Raw genomic sequence first — 15,041 nt, forward strand, 5'->3', positions numbered from 1 at the left:
TCAGTAGAGGCAGAAGCCAGGATCTACATGTGTGCATCTATATGATACCTATATTTATATATGTTTTTATAGGTGATATATATGTATATATATATGAAATGTGTTCATCATATGCATTGCATTGAAAGCTGAAATCACACTTCTATATATTATTTTGAGATAGGGTCTTACTCTGTAGCCCTAAGTGCTCTAGAACTCATTATGCAGACTGACCTCAAACTTGCAACAGTTCAGTCTCTCTCTCCCAAGTCCTGGGATTGTGAGTTTCCTCAATCACACTTATCTTGAAATCACACTGGTAGGCAATGCCCTACTTCACTATTGTACCAAGTATGTGATTCTCAATTTCACGATTATTATTTAACACGATTTCGGAACTTTAGTATGTGTGCATTTGTATGCATTATTTTATGTGCACTCCGCATTTCTACCACCTCATATCTCAGTATTAGGAAATAAGACTGTTCCTAGTCAAGACACTACGTTTACTAAGAAGGTAATACTGGAGACAGCAACACGGCCCAGGCAGCAGTCAAACTTATGTCAAAGGCCTGGGTGTAATAACTAAAACCACAAGAGGGAAGTAGAGCTCTGACTCCCTCAAGTTGTCGCCTTTTCTCTGACCTCTAGCCATGTGCTCTGGCATATGTACACACTGTCCACACTAAAATAAATAGATAGATAGATAAATATATAGATAGATAACAAAATGAATAAATAAATGAATAGATGGATCAATCAATCAATCAGTAAATGCAGTAACTACTCTAAGAGTTAATATTTGGATGGGAATGAAAGTTGGCGGTAGAGACACCACTTGGCAGACATTTGGAAGGTCTGGGGTCTGATATCTCCCACACAAAAAGAAGTCAATTAAAAAGCAACTGCAAATGATGAGTGTTGCACTATATACTACTTCAAAACAAATGGCCAACAAAGTAGATTTCCTGTGTCTGGGGGAAATTTCTCAGTGTCAGAGCGTAGGTTTTGCATGGGTAAGACCCTAGTTCATTTACAAGACCCAAAAATTAGTACAGTGATATTCACAGCCCAGTAGAAGATTTTCTGCAACTATGGGCATGAAATACGAACTTACAAACACAGGGACAGAACTGAACCCAAATGCCAATATATATGGATCATATTATAATGTATGTGGGGTACCTGGTACGATGGTGCCTGGCACTGCATCTGATGGCCTACAATGTATCCCCAGGACCCACATGACCTAAGCAGAGGAACACTCCTGAAAGTTCCCCTCTGGCATTGACATGTTAAGCAAACGTATACATATATGTAAAGAATATAAATAGATATAACTTATTAGAAACAAGACAATCTTATTACCTATTGAAATAGAATATAAAACTAACCCTTTAGAAGACATATACCTTATTTAAAGACATACAAATAATATCTTGAACACTTAAATACAAGCACGTGTACCTAAGTATAAGTAGAAATCAGGGGGGAGTTATGTTAATGTTATAGGGAAAACTAAAATCAAAGTGCAATAAAAGTGTTTGAGCAAACAGTAATGCAGGTCCAAATTCACTAGGAAAATGTTAGCCATTCATGCCTACGTTCGAGTCATGCAACAGAGCATCAAATACAAGAAAGATAAGAAAAAGATATGAGAAGTGATTAAAGATGGTGGATGCAATTAACATGCTTCTCTGAATGCAAAACCAAGTGTGGGGAAATAATTAATTCAACAATGAAAAGACCTGCATAATGTAACCTCAAGGGCAATCCCATAGGAAGACATAGAGAACTCCATTGTGATACAAGGTAACAATTTCAATATGGACATGGAACTTGTGTGATGACTGACTCCATGTGAGGCTAGTAGATCTTGGACACCAATGAGAATACAAATTAAGATTGTGGAGAATGTGAACATTGACGAAAACAGGCAGTTTATAGTCTGAGGCTAGAGTATTCCTACTATTGTTTTGAGACAAAGTCTCCTGTGCGGTCCTGACAGGCCTGGTTGAAGTCCTAGAGATGCAAGTGTTTCTGCCTCCCATCCGCTGAGGTCTTAATGGCCTGTGCCGCCATGCCTGGCATAATTGAGCTATTTGTGCTCACATGCACTGTATTAATACTTCTTCTTTTGCAGTGATAAAATGGTGCAGTGGACACAAACTAACAGGGAAGCAATTGTCTTACACTCTGTTTGGGAGGAAATAGACATTTTGAAGTAGGGAGGACAAGGAAGGAGGCCGGTGTGTGAGCAAGAGCAGGAACACGACTGAGCACATTTGCATCCACACTCAAGAAGCACAGAGAACACCAGTGCATTGAGGCTATAAATGCCAACGCTCACCCAAGTGATGTACTTGCTCCAGCTAGGTACTCCCTGCTAAAAGTTCCTCCCCTCCAACAGAGCACCACCAAGCCACTATGGTTATGATTTCCATGACTTCAGCATTAAGATATAGATGCACTCTGTTTTCCCATGCAAATCCTACAACTTCTTAGAAGAAATTGGAAAGCAAATTAGCACGCTGATTAACCATTTTTATAGAAATAAAAAGGGCCCAAATTATATCATGAAGGAAATGTAGAAACAATGCTACTTGATGTGAAAACAGATTATGAACCTACAGTAGTGAGAGAGTGTGCTACATTGTCAAGATAAACAAGGACCTAGGCATGCTGGGATAAGCCCCAAATCCCAGCATTGGGAATCAGATGGAGGAGAGTCAGGACTTCAATGTCTTCGTTGGTTATATAGTGAGGTCCTGCAAGTGTGGAGTACACCACACCCACCATCTCAAAGAAGCAAAAGACACAAATATCAAAGGAACACACAGAGTCCAGACACATTCTCACAAATACATGGGCGGCTGATTTCTTTAATGGTAGCCCCTAGCCTTGAGCCTCAAGTGCACCTCCCCTTATCTTTCCATGTCTCAGCAGTCCAGGAGACCCTGACGTGCCTTGTCTCTGCCTGCCAGGCAGACTTTATCCCTCTTTTGTTCCCTCTGCTTCAGAGATGTGGCAAATGGCTCCAGACACTGTATAGACCAGACTGCTATACATGTACGCTCGTCTCGTCGCAGTGTCCTAGGTTTGGGGGTTAAGACCTCTGCCATGGTGCCTGGTTCCTCGGACAGCGGATGGTCAGGAAACATAATGGAAAGTACAATCAGCACATCTGAGAGTAGGACTTACTGGAGTGTCATCGTGGTTTGGCTGGTAAAGGATTTGTTGCTCTGGAGAAAGGAGAGAATCATCTCCCAAGGATTGTTCTCTGATATCGACACATGGCTGGTTTGCTAATGTCCTTAGTGTCCTATGTTACTGTAACTGATAACTCTAGCTCTTTTTGTAAGACTTAAATTACACTTATTGATGAATGTATGTGGCCAGTAAAGAACAAAGTTTCCCATTATGTTTCCCCGGAACTTTCTCAAACAAAGCCCCTTGAAATGGTAGAAGGAATCGCTGCTCACCTTCTGAGAATTGGTTTTGAAAATGAAGTGTTCCTGACGTGCTCTAGTTTTAAATGTTTGTTTCCTGCCTAATGGCTCCATTAGGAAAGTTGTGGAAACGTAAACAGAACTGTAGGAGAAAGTATTTCCCTTCAGATTCTTCTGAGGGACTATATTATCCTACAGGGCTCTGAGATTCCTGTAGGCATGTGAGAACGCCTCTCCTCTGACAGACGTTCCCGCTCATATGTTGTACTGTAGTTGTGTGTGTGTGTGTGTGTGTACATACATATATACATACATAGATACTCGGGTCAAGGATAGTTGCATCTGTCTTCCCTCCCTCAGAGAAATTCAAGTGCTCACCTCTGGGAACACATAAGCTTGGCTACAGAGAATGCTCCTATCACTACATCACCTAAGTAGACATTTTAACGGAGTCCACAGGGACGTTGGTTTCAATGGCAACCACAACGCTCCAGTTCTCTGTTCAGTAACTAGGAACGTTCCGCCCAATCCTCCCTTCTTTTCTCTCCAGGCAGAACTCATTGACCCTTGCTATCTGTCACCTGAGAAAGCCACCCACTAGGGAAACTGCCACCAGCTTGAAAGCAGAGCTTCACTCAAGCTCAGAACAAAACAATCCTGGAGGCACATCCACGCTGTACTCACCAGACTATTAAAACCTCAGGGAAATAACTGGATTATTGATGACCATTGTCCTTATGGTCCTAGATGAACGCTTTAACCAATAATTACCTATGCATATATGCTCTCCCAGCAAAAAATTAAAACCTGGATATCTTGTGAAGAAACAAAACCAGAACACAAAAAGGACCCCCGAGATGCTGGGAGTCGAACCCAGGTCCACTAGAACGCAAGGCAGTCGCTCTACCGCTGAGCTACATCATCAAGGGTAACAGTCCTTCCATCACAATCCATATAACCCTAGGCAGACTGAAGCAACATGGCTACAGCTACAGGGAGCTGCAACACTTTCACAACATGCCGGGATCTGCATCTCTTCACTGCCTGCAATTAATAATTTCAAATCAAGTGCTGCTATGGGATATCTTTTATGAAAAAAGAAAATATACTCAACAAAAACAAAGTAATAGTACTAAGAACAAGAATCTTTTTTTAAAACAAATTAGAAAAATGTTTATAGAAAAATGACAACAGGTACAAAAAGGTTAGGCCAATGCAAGGAACGCTCTCCGGCTTCAGACCTGCTCACTTCAAACTTACCAATTACCTTAAAAATCCACCCCCTCACTCTGTCCCCCACTGACACGAAGAAATGAGTTTGGGCCTTTCCCTGTTTCTGGTTACTCCCCATAGTTATATAATGGCTTAGTCATGGTTTTGTGAAGTCTTTATTTTTCTGGACTCAGGGTATACTGGCTTGCCTAAGGGTCTCTTGCCTTCTTTCCTCTGACTGCCTCCCTCTGTGTGATCCTTTGTGGTCCATACTGGGTGTAAGTCACAGGACCTTGTATGTTCTACAGAAATGTTCTAAAACTGAGCTACATTTCCAGCCTCCCTGTGTAACTTTAACACCAGAGAGAACAGGATTCCCCCTCCCGGTCACCGACATACTTTATGACTCTTTTATGTACCTTATCTATGTCTCATTTTATACATAAAAAGGTAATGTTCATTCCCTTGAGTGTGAAATGGTTCCTCAGTGAGAATGTATGTGTTGTACACACAGCCCTTATCGGTGTATAAACTTGTATGCAAGCATTTATTTGACCTAACACTAAGTGTTAGAGTTCGTAAATTTTAACATCTACACCTGATCGGATAAGTAGAGATATTAATATGAGTATTCCTAGCAACACAAATATTTATGTAATGTTTTGATATCTAGGCTTGCTTCAAATTTAACTCAGATTTACAGTACAGCTGAACAGTACCTGTGTTTTATTTTCTGTATAAAATAAAACTCAAACTTTTAAAAATAAAAGAAATCATAAGTTCTTCAAAACATGGCAGACCCACAATGAATTGTCAGTATCATGTCAAATTAATAATAATGAGTGACTGCAGGGTATGTCTGGTCTGGCATAGGTTGGGAAGATGGCATTGAGAGTTTGCGTAGAGTGAGGCTGCGGCTGTGGTCATGAATGGGTGCCTCCAGTGGGCTTCGATTACTGACATGTCTGAGTCTCAGTCTCTGGGGCTCCCTGACAAAGGTTGAAGTTATTTCTTCAGCAAGCAAATGTGAGTTTGGAAAAGCACCGAGGAAGGATGAACCTTGAAGATCAAACACAGGGTCAAGGGGGGAAACATAGAAGAAAGTGTCTTGATCCTGTCCCTGAAACAGACTTTTCTCCTACACAGTATCCTCCCTTATTTCTCTCAAAGCAGAAGTCATTCTTCCTTGACATCGTTCACCCAAGAAAGAATACCCACTAGGAAACTGCCAGCAGCATGAAGGCAGAAGCTGTGAGGAAACATAATCCCAGAGTGATGACCACGCTGTACTCCCCAGACTAAGAGGTCTCCATGGGAACGTCTTCAAGGTTAGAGTGGAATATTGTTGTCACGGTTATAGATGAGCACTTTGACCATACACCCCAGACTACGGAGGTCTTTACCGACACGTCTTCTAGATCCTGTCTAGAAACTGATCCTGAAGAGAAAAAAACAAATAGCTTGGCGAGGCCAGGAATCGAATCCGGGACAACATACTTGCAAGGTATGCGCTCTACCACTGAGCTACAACTGAAAGCCTCACTCCCGACCTCTTCCAGCCTATATGAACTTACAGAGACTGAAGCTACTTTTTCTACTGCCTGAGGATATTTATATCACATGTTATAGATATTATATCTACCTGGACTTAATCTTTTTACAGGGTGATAAGCATGGATCGATCTGCATTCTTCTACATGTTGACCTCCAGTTGAACCAGCACCATTTGCTGAAAATGCTTTCTTTTTTCCATTGAATGCTTTTGGCTCCTTTGTGAAAAATCAAGTGACCATAGGTGTGTGGGTTCATTTCTGGGTCTTCAATTCTATTCCATTGGTCTATCCGTCTTTCTCTGTACCAATACCATGCAGTTTTTATCACTATTGCTCTGTAACACTGCTTGAGTACAGGGATAATGATTCTGCTGAATTCCTTTTATTGTTGAGGATAGTTTTAGCTATCCTGGGTTTTTTGTTATTCCAGATGAATTTGCAAATTGTTCTGTCTAACTCTGTGAAGAATTGGATTGGTATTTTGATGGGGATTGCATTGAATCTGTAGATCGCTTTTGGTAAAATGGCCATTTTTACTATATTAATCCTGCCAATCCATGAGCATGGGAGTTCTTTCCATCTTCTGAGGTCTTCTTCAATTTCTTTCTTCAGAGGCTTGAAGTTCTTATTGTACAGATCTTTTACTTACTTGGTTAAAGTCACACCGAGGTACTTTATATTATTTGGGTCTATTTTGAAGGGTGTTGTTTCCCTAATTTCTTTCTCGGCTTGTTTCTCTTTTGTGTAGAGAAGGCTACTGATTTATTTGAGTTAATTTTATACCCAGCCACTTTGCTGAACTTGTTTTTTTTTTTTTTAATTAACTTGAGTATTTCTTATATACATTTCGAGTGTTATTCCCTTTCCCGGTTTCCGGGCAAACATCCCCCTCCCCACTCCCCTTCCTTATGGGTGTTCCCCTCCCAACCCTCCCCCCATTGCCGCCCTCCCCCCATAGACTAGTTCACTGGGGGTTCAGTCTTAGCAGGACCAAGGGCTTCCCCTTCCACTGGTGCTCTCACTAGGATATTCATTGCTACCTATGGGGTCAGAGTCCAGGGTCAGTCAATGTATAGTCTTTAGGTAGTGGCTTAGTCCCTGGAAGCTCTGGTTGCTTGGCATTGTTGTACTTTTGGGGTCTCGAGCCCCTTCAAGCTCTTTCAGTTCTTTCTCTGATTCCTTCAATAGGGGACCTATTCTCAGTTCAGTGGTTTGCTGCTGGCATTCGCCTCTGTGTTTGCTGTATTCTGGCTGTGTCTCTCAGGAGCGATCTACATCCGGCTCCTGTCGGTCTGCACTTCTTTGCTTCATCCATCTTGTCTAATTGGGTGGCTGTATATGTATGGGCCACATGTGGGGCAGGCTCTGAATGGGTGTTCCTTCAGTCTCTGTTTTAATCTTTGCCTCTCCCTTCCCTGCCAAGGGTATTCTTTTTCCTCATTTAAAGAAGGAGTGAAGCATTCACATTTTGATCATCCGTCTTGAGTTTCGTTTGTTCTAGGGATCTAGGGTAATTCAAGCATTTGGGCTAATAGCCACTTATCAATGAGTGCATACCATGTATGTCTTTCTGTGATTGGGTTAGCTCACTCAGGATGATATTTTCCAGTTCCAACCATTTGCCTACGAATTTCATAAACTCGTTGTTTTTGATAGCTGAGTAATATTCCATTGTGTAGATGTACCACATTTTCTGTATCCATTCCTCTGTTGAAGGGCATCTGGGTTCTTTCCATTTTCTGGCTATTATAAATAAGGCTGCGATGAACATAGTGGAGCACGTGTCTCTTTTATATGTTGAGGCATCTTTTGGGTATATGCCCAAGAGAGGTATAGCTGGATCCTCAGGCAGTTCAATGTCCAATTTTCTGAGGAACCTCCAGACTGATTTCCAGAATGGTTTTACCAGTCTGCAATCCCACCAACAATGGAGGAGTGTTCCTCTTTCTCCACATCCTCGCCAGCATCTGCTGTCACCTGAGTTTTTGATCTTAGCCAATCGCACTGGTGTGAGGTGAAATCTCAGGGTTGTTTTGATTTGCATTTCCCTTATGACTAAAGATGTTGAACATTTCTTTAGGTGTTTCTCAGCCATTTGGCATTCCTCAGCTGTGAATTCTTTGTTTAGCTCTGAACCCCATTTTTTACTAGGGTTATTTGTTTCCCTGCGGTCTAACTTCTTGAGTTCTTTGTACATTTTGGATATAAGGCCTCTATCTGTTGTAGGATTGGTAAAGATCTTTTCCCAATCTGTTGGTTGCCGTTTTGTCCTAACCACAGTGTCCTTTGCCTTACAGAAGCTTTGCAGTTTTATGAGATCCCATTTGTCGATTCTTGATCTTAGAGCATAAGCCATTGGTGTTTTGTTCAAGAAATTTTTTCCAGTGCCCATGTGTTCCAGATGCTTCCCTAGTTTTTCTTCTATTAGTTTGAGTGTGTCTGGTTTGATGTGGAGGTCCTTGATCCACTTGGACTTAAGCTTTGTACAGGGTGATAAGCATGGATCGATCTGCATTCTTCTACATGTTGCCCTCCAGTTGAACCAGCACCATTTGCTGAAAATGCTATCTTTTTTCCATTGGATGGTTTTGGCTCCTTTGTCAAAAATCAAGTGACCATAGGTGTGTGGGTTCATTTCTGGGTCTTCAATTCTATTCCATTGGTCTATCTGTCTGTCTCTGTACCAATACCATGCAGTTTTTATCACTATTGCTCTGTAATACTGCTTGAGTTCAGGGATAGTGATTCCCCCTGAAGTCCTTTTATTGTTGAGGATAGCTTTAGCTATCCTGGGTTTTTTGTTATTCCAGATGAATTTGCAAATTGTTCTGTCTAACTCTTTGAAGAATTGGATTGGTATTTTGATGGGGATTGCATTGAATCTGTTGATTGCTTTTGGTAAAATGGCCATTTTTACTATATTAATCCTGCCAATCCATGAGCATGGGAGATCTTTCCATCTTCTGAGGTCTTCTTCAATTTCTTTCCTCAGTGTCTTGAAGTTCTTATTGTACAGATCTTTTACTTGCTTGGTTAAAATCACACCGAGGTACTTTATATTATTTGGGTCTATTATGAAGGGTGTCGTTTCCCTAATTTCTTTCTCGGCTTGTTTCTCTTTTGTATAGAGGAAGGCAACGGATTTATTTGAGTTAATTTTATACCCAGCCACTTTGCTGAAGTTGTTTATCAGCTTTAGTAGTTCTCTGGTGGAACTTTTGGGATCACTTAAATATACTATCATGTCATCTGCAAATAGTGATATTTTGACTTTTCCTTTCCGATCTGTATCCCCTTGTTCTCCTTTTGTTGTCTGATTGCTCTGGCTAGAACTTCAAGAACTATATTGAATAAGTAGGGAGAGAGTGGGCAGCCTTGTCTAGTCCCTGATTTTAGTGGGATTGCTTCAAGTTTCTCTCCATTTAGTTTAATGTTAGCAACTGGTTTGCTGTATATGGCTTTTACCATGTTCAGGTATGGGCCTTGAATTCCTATTCTTTCCAGGACTTTTATCATGAAGGGGTGTTGAATTTTGTCAAATCCTTTCTCAGCATCTAATGAAATGATCATGTGGTTCTTTTCTTTCAGTTTGTTTATATAATGGATCACGTTGTTGGTTTTCCTTATATTAAACCATCCCTGCATGCCTGGGATGAAGCCTACTTGATCATGGTGGATGATTGTTTTGATGTGCTCTTGGATTCGGTTTGCCAGAATTGTATCGAGTATTTTTGCATCGGTATTCATAAGGGAAATTGGTCTGAAGTTCTCTTTCTACTTGGTTGATTTCAGCTCTGAGTTTGATTATTTCCTTAAAAAGTTAAGTTTCTACTTGGTTGATTTCAGCTCTGAGTTTGATTATTTCCTGCCTTCTACTCCTCCTGGGTGTATTTGCTTCTTTTTATTCTAGAGCTTTTAGGTGTGCTGTCAAGCTGCTGACATATGCTCTTTCCTGTTTCTTTCTGCAGGCACTTAGCGCTATGAGTTTTCCTCTTAGCACAGCTTTCATTGTGTCCCATAAGTTTTGGTATGTTGTATCTTCATTTTCATTAAATTCTAAAAAGTTTTTAATTTCTTTCTTTGTTTCTTCCTTGACCAGGTTATCATTGAGTAGAGCATTGTTCAATTTCCACGTATATGTGGGCATTCTTCCCTTATTGTCATTGAAGACCAGTTTTAGGCCGTGGTGGTCCGATAGCACGCATGGGATTATTTCTATCTTTCTGTACCTGTTGGGCCCGTTTTTTGACCAATTATATGGTCAATTTTGGAGAAAGTACCATGAGGAGCTGAGAAGAAGGTTTGCTTTAGGATAGAATGTTCTAGAAATATCCGTTAAGTCCATTTGGCTCATGACTTCTCTTAGTCTGTCGACATCTCTGTTTAATTTCTGTTTCCATGATCTGTCCATTGATGAGAGTGGGGTGTTGAAATCTCCCACTATTATTGTGTGAGGTGCAATGTGTGTTTTGAGCTTTAGTAAGGTTTCTTTTACGTATGTAGGTGCCCTTGTATTTGGGGCATAGATATTTAGGATTGAGAGTTCATCTTGGTGGATTTTTCCTTTGATGAATATGAAGTGTCCTTCCTTATCTTTTTTGATGACTTTTAGTTGGAAATTGATTTTATTTGATATTAGAATGGCTACTCCAGCTTGCTTCTTCTGACCATTTGCTTGGAAAGTTGTTTTCCAGCCTTTCACTCTGAGGTAGTGTCTGTCTTTGTGTCTGAGGTGTGTTTCCTGTAGGCAGCAGAATGCAGGGTCCTCGTTGTGTATCCAGTTTGTTAATCTATGTCTTTTTATTGGGGAGTTGAGGCCATTGATATTGAGAGATATTAAGGAATAGTGATTATTGTTTCCCTTTATATTCATATTTGCATGTGAGGTTACGTTTGTGTGCTTTCATTCTCTTTGTTTTGTTGCCAAGATGATTAGTTTCTTGCTTCTTCTAGGGTATAGCTTGCCTCCTTATGTTGGGCTTTACCATTTATTATCCTTTGTAGTGCTGGATTTGTGGAAAGATATTGTGTAAATTTGGTTTTGTCATGGAATATCTTGGTTTCTCCATCAATGTTAATTGAGAGTTTTGCTGGATACAGTTACCTGGGCTGTCATTTGTGTTCTCTTAAGGTCTGTATGACATCAGTCCAGGATCTTCTGGCCTTCATAGTTTCTGGCGAGAAGTCTGGTGTGATTCTGATAGGTCTCCCTTTATATGTTACTTGACCTTTTTCCCTTACTGCTTTTAATATTCTTTCTTTATTTTGTGCGTTTGGTGTTTTGACAATTATGTGACGGGAGGTGTTTCTTTTCTGGTCCAATCTATTTGGAGTTCTGTAGGCTTCTTGTATGTCTATGGGTATCTCTTTTTTTAGGTTAGGGAAGTTTTCTTCTATGATTTTGTTGAAGATATTTACTGGTCCTTTGAGCTGGGAGTCTTCACTCTCTTCTATACCTATTATCCTTAGGTTTGATCTTCTCATTGAGTCCTGGATTTCCTGTATGTTTTGGACCAGTAGCTTTTTCCACTTTACATTATCTTTGACAGTTGAGTCAATGATTTCTATGGAATCTTCTGCTCCTGAGATTCTCTCTTCTATCTCTTGTATTCTGTTGGTGAAGCTTGTATCTACAGCTCCTTGTCTTTTCTTTTGATTTTCTATGTCCAGGGTTGTTTCCATGTGTTCTTTCTTGATTGCTTCTATTTCCATTTTTAATTCCTTCAACTGTTTGATTGTGTTTTCCTGGAATTCTTTCAGGGATTTTTGTGTCTCCTCTCTACGGGCTTCTACTTGTTTATTTATGTTTTCCTGGAATTCTTTCAGGTATTTTTGCGATTCTTTCAGGCATTTTTGCGATTTCTCTCTGTAGGCTTCTACTTGTTCTCTAAGGGAGTTCTTCACGTCTTTCTTGAAGTCCTCCAGCATCATGATCAAAAATGATTTTGAAACTAGATCTTGCTTTTCTGGTGTGTTTGGATATTCCATGTTTGTTTTGATGGGAGAATTGGGCTCCGATGGTGCCATGTAGTCTTGGTTTCTGTTGCTTGGGTTCCTGCGCTTGCCTCTCGCCATCAGATTATCTCTAGTGTTACTTTGTTCTGCTATTTCTGACAGTGGCTAGACAGTCCTATAAGCCTGTGTGTCAGGAGTGCTGTAGACCTGTTTTCCTCTCTTTCAGTCAGTTATGGGGACATAGTGTTCTGCTTTCCGGCGTGTAGTTTTTCCTCTCTACAGGTCTTCAGCTGTTCCTGTGGGCCTGTGTCTTGAGTTCACCAGGCAGCTTTCTTGCAGCAGATAAGTTGGTCTTACCTGTGGTCCCGAGGCTCAAGTTCGCTCGTGGGGTGCTGCTCACGGGCTCTCTGCAGCGGCAGCAACCAGGAAGGCTTGTGCTGCCGTTTCCGGGAGCTTCAGTGCACCAGGGTTCCAGATGGTCTTTGGCTTTTTCCTCTGGCGTCCGAGATGTGTGTGCAGAGAGCAGTCTCTTCTGGTTTCCCAGGCTTGTCTACCTCTCTGAATGTTCAGCTCTCCCTCCCACGGGATTTGGGTGCAGAGAACTGTTTGTCCGGTCTGTTTCCTTCAGGTTCTGGTGGTGTCTCAGGCAGGGGTCCTGCTGCTCCTGGGCCCTCCCCCACGGGAGCCCAGAGGCCTTATACAGTTTCCTCTTGGGCCAGGGATGTGGGCAGGGGTGAGCAGTGTTGGTGGTCTCTTCCGCGCTGCAGCCTCAGGAGTGCCCACCTGACCAGGCGGTTGGGTCTCTCTCTCACAGGGTCGAACCTTTCTTTCTTGCACTGTCCTTGTATAGGATTCCAGCAGAAGGTATGGCCAAGACTAGAGGTGTGCAACGGGATCGGGGTTAAAGGCAGGTTTGGATCTGGAATGAGTGCGTGTGTCCTCTCTCCTCAAGATCTGGATCAAACCTTGTGTCTTCCAGCATCAGGATCTGGGTCATTGATGTTCCCCATATTTCATGATTGCAGTTCTATTCAAGTTAACAATGGAGAGCAACCATCACAGTATTTCTAAAGTAAACACTCTAACTACTCCAGCTTTAGAGTCTAAAGTGTTTGTTTTCATCATCTTTATCAAATATCATAATTTTGAGATTTAATGCTTGCATTTTTACAGCCTAGTATGGAGTTAGCGTGTGTGAATGTTCCAAATTCATCTGGAAAGTAGGGAGGTTGTCTTGTATCAGGTTTAGTAAATCCGTAAAGCTTTATATAATAAGATCTACCCTAGACTCTAAGTTTCAAAGACATTTTCACATAATACTATGATTTAATTTTCCAGGATTATTTTGCATCCAAAGCAGTGTGTTACAATCTCTTATTATTCCTGGTATTTTCCTTAACTCTTGTTTCAGTCGGGTGTGTTCAGTAAGGGTCACTTTTGTAATTCACTCTTTGCCTGGGTTCCTGTTGCTATGGAATGGCATGTGACTTCCTAAATGCCTGGCAAGGCGAGTGTGTTAACACTGAGCTTCATCACCAGGCAATAACATTAATAAACGAGTATTATTAATATGAGTAGGTATTATTCATGAATGCAGGAAAGTTGAGATGACCTCAAGTAAATGTATGTGAAAAGCACTAATGATATGGTTTAAAATGTGTCAAATGTAACTGGGGAAATCAGAAGAATAGCAAAGTCAGTAGGTGCCAGTCTCCCAGCTTGAATCTTAGGTGAAAAACAGGGAGTTTGGATTTTATTTAACCTGAGACAATGGAAAAACAAACTGTTAAAAGCTGACGTCATTAAAACTTTATAAAACATTCATAAGGAGTTTTTAAAATTGTGTCATCTTTTTCCTTGCTTGTCTTTGTTTTGGGAAGCACGGGCCATCCTGGAACTCCCTCTGTGGACCAGACTGACCTAGAACTTCACCTTCCCTTGTCAGGGAGCCCCAGAGACTGAGTCTCAGACATGTCAGTAACCGAAGTCCACTGGAGGGAGCCATTCACGACCACAGCCCCAGCCTCATTCTACCCAACCTCTCAACGCCAACTTCCCAACCTATGCCAGACCGGACATACCCTGCAGTCACTCATTATTATTAATTTGACATGCTACTGACAATTCATTGTGGGTCTGCCATGTTTTGAAGAGCTTAAGATTGCTTTTTTTCCCCCAAATTTTGAGTTTTATATTACACGGAACATAAAACACAGGTACTCCTCAAATGTACTATAAATCTGAGTTAAATTTTAAGCAAGCCTGGATATCAAAATATTACATAAAATATTTGTGTTGATAGGAATAGTTGTATTAATATCTTTACTTATTCGATGAAGTATAGATTTTAAGTTACCGACTATAGCACCTAGTGTTAGGTCACATAAAGTGCTTGCATACAAGTTTATACACCGATAAAGTGCTGTGTAAAACACATACATTCTCAATGAGGAAACGTTTCACACCCGAGGGAATGAGCATTGCCTTTTTATGTATAAAATGAGACATAGATATAGTACTTACAAGAGACATAAAGTATGTCGGTGACCGTGAGGGGGAATTCTGTTCTCTCTCGTGTTTAAGTTACACAGGGAGGTTGGAAATATAGTTCAGTTTTAGAACATTTGTGTAGAACATACAATGCCCTGTGACTGACACCCAGTATGGCCCACAGAGAATCACACAGAGGGAGGCAGTCAGAGCAAAAGTAGGCAAGAGATTCTTAAGTGAGCCAGTATATCCTGAGTCCAGAAAAATAAAGACTTCACAAAACCAGTACTAAGTCACTATATAACTATGGGGAGCAACCAGAAACAGGCATAGACCCAAAACTCAGTTCTTCCAGTCAGAGGGGGACAAGTAGGAAGGGTTATTTTTTTAGGCTCCCACATGA

Source organism: Rattus norvegicus, chromosome X (assembly GCF_021556685.1).
Source record: "Rattus norvegicus strain SHRSP/BbbUtx chromosome X, alternate assembly SHRSP_T2T, whole genome shotgun sequence".
Taxonomy (NCBI): Eukaryota; Metazoa; Chordata; class Mammalia; order Rodentia; family Muridae; genus Rattus; species Rattus norvegicus.